Source organism: Pteronotus mesoamericanus, unplaced genomic scaffold, assembly GCF_021234165.1.
Source record: "Pteronotus mesoamericanus isolate MK-2021 breed Mesoamerican mustached bat unplaced genomic scaffold, CSHL_Meso_final contig_73, whole genome shotgun sequence".
NCBI classification, from domain to species: Eukaryota; Metazoa; Chordata; class Mammalia; order Chiroptera; family Mormoopidae; genus Pteronotus; species Pteronotus mesoamericanus.
This window is the reverse complement of record NW_026555245.1, coordinates 9,124,865-9,127,552: the sequence shown is the minus strand read 5'-3', so window position 1 is coordinate 9,127,552 and position 2,688 is coordinate 9,124,865. Positions and strand designations below refer to the sequence as shown.

Below are 2,688 nucleotides of genomic sequence, written 5' to 3'. Positions count from 1 at the left end.
AGTGAAAGAAACATTTAAAAAAGAACCTTTAGTAATCCTTAGGCTCATCGCACACAGATGTTTTGTAATAGCAGTGCTGAGCTCTTTTGTGAACTCAATACTATACTACCAACACTGAACACATGAGATCATTATCACTTGTTTACTACAGCCTGAGGTAGACTCTGGTCTCTTCATAAAGGATTTTTACGGGTACTGGAAGCAACCATGTACTTTATACTGAAGACTGCCCTGTTTTGCAGTGTACAATGGCTAGCAGGAAGAAATTTTTGTTTGATCACTCCAACCTGGCAGTTTCAGACAGTGCTGGTTGGTGCCTCTTTGTGGGTTGAAATCAGGAAGTCTGGATGAAAAGTTGCTAAAGAGGCAGTGTTTGTCCTTCTGTTTCAGAAAGGGACCTGCAGACTCTAACGGTTATCCTTTTCTAAAAGAACACTGCCACCTAGCAACAGAATCAAGAATTCTTCCCAGGCTCCAGACAAAGGATTGACTTCAGCTACAGTTTCAAGTACACAGATTTGCAAATTGGGGTTTTGGTTGCTTTCCATTTAGCATTCAGGGTGTGTGAGCTTTCCATGGAATGCAGGGGAAAAAAGTCATTCACCAGTAGAGTCTATGTTTGTGAAAGCGAGTGGAAAGGATCTTTAAAACAGGACAGTAATATAAATAAGAATGGATTCCCTTTAGCATAAACCAGTAAGTATGAGAATAAAATAAGCAAAACTAAATAGACTTTGTGGAAAAAAAAAAAGACCAACTTTTTTCTGCCAAAAACTGTGTAGATGAAATTCATCTCTATGTTGCATTTCATAAGATGTCCACATTTCTGATTTATACAAAAGGCTGAATAAAAATTACCAACAAATAATACATAGAATTTCACATATAAAAACAACATGACTCAGAAACATTAAGCTTGGCTTCCACTTGAGATTCCAGGATCGACAAACCACTTTCCAAATCTAGCTAATCCTGAGGTCTTCATACTCATCCTGGAAAATTTCACATGTGTTTCTAACTTATGGGCTAAAAAAGGGATAAATCTTGCCATCAGAGGAAAGAAACTACCAAGTTAGAAATTCCCCAAGCATTTGATGTAGGCCTTTTTTTGTTTTTGTTTTTTTTTTTTTTGGTCTTCTCTTGCTTTGCAAGGCAGCTATAGTTAATTTTAAACTGTTAGGAACAGATACTACACTTGATCTTAGCCAAAAGGCTGAGAAGCAACCTCTTTTGATTTGTCAGTTTAATAAATATGTTCTTGAGAGCCTTAGCAACACAGATTATGTTGCTGTAATAAGTATTTACTGTCCCTTACTTGATGCTGAAGAATCCTGATTCCAAAATAACAGTCTTACAATTGGTTACTATGTATGAATGTTTTACAAATTTGTACAACCTCCATCAATGAGATTATTTTATATGGAAAAAAATGTTTGAACATTTAACTTTCAATCAAAACAGTCACCTATTACTTATTGAGCACTTACAGTGAGCCAGACATTGAGCTACAAGCTCACATAAACAAGGTATACTTATGCCCACTTTATAAATGAAGAAAGAGAGCTTGGAGAATAAGTAATATGGCTCAGAGCACGTAGCTTGTAAGTGAGACAGCTACACTTCAATGCCAGTGGTTGGAACTCCAGAGGGTGGGAGAGATGTCTCACTAATAAAAACAATAGATACTTGGCAACATCTCTCTTTAAACTAGGCTGAAGCAGGTAATGTCTATACAGGTAGTTAACCTGCTTCAACTGAGTCCTGAGAGAAGAATGGTTGAACCCAAAAGAAACCCACAGCCAGATCCCAAGGCTACATTCTTAGTACAGAGGGTTCTCCTAGCACACCATGTTCCAGATGTCTCAGGTAGGGCAGGAGACACCAGGTAGCACTTCAGGAATCAAATGCTGTGTAACAAACCACCCTAAAAGTTAGTGATTTAAAAGACCACCTACATTTACTTTGTGTACAAATGTGCAATTTGAGCAGGGATCAGAGGGACAGTTTATTTTTGCTCCACTTGGCATGAATTGGTGCAGATAAAAATCTGAAATTGGAGAGATTTGAAAGCTTATTCGCTTTCATGACTAGTGATTAATACCAGCTGTGAGCTGGAACCTTACCTGGAGCTGTCAGCCAGAACACCTATATATGACCTCTTTCATGTGCCGTGGGCTTCCTCACAGGATGCTGGCTAAGTTCCAAAGGGGAGCATCTTTAGAGAAGAGGATCCAGACAAAAGTTAGATTGCCTTTAAGGCCTAACCTTAGAAGTTATTTAACCTCACTGTTGTGGGTTGAACTGTTTCTCTCCCTCCCCCACCCCCTGCGAAAAAAAAAATGTTCAAGTTATAACCCCCATGTGACCTTATTTGGAAATTGGGTCTTTGCAGATGTAATTAAATTAAGATGAGATCATGCATTAGGATGGTTCCTAATCCAATGACTAGTGCCCTTAAAAGAAGAAAGTTTGGACACAGGACGACAAAGAAGAATGCCATGTGACAATGGAGGCAGATATTAGAATGATGCATCTACCAGCCAAGAAATGCCAAGGATTTCTGGCAGCCATCAGAGCTAGGAAAGAGGCATGGAACAGACTTTCCCTCAGAACTTTCCAAAAGAAATCAACCTTGCTGAAACCTTGATTTTGGACTTTTAGCCTTCAGAATTATAAGAGAATAAATTT

General features: G+C 38.5%; 1 pseudogene; it reads right to left on the bottom strand.

Annotated features, from left to right (window-relative positions):
- Nucleotides 1-1,112: 1,112 nt before the first annotated feature.
- Nucleotides 1,113-1,225, bottom strand: LOC129078515 (uncharacterized; annotated as a pseudogene).
- Between the last annotated feature and the right edge of the window lie 1,463 nt (nt 1,226-2,688).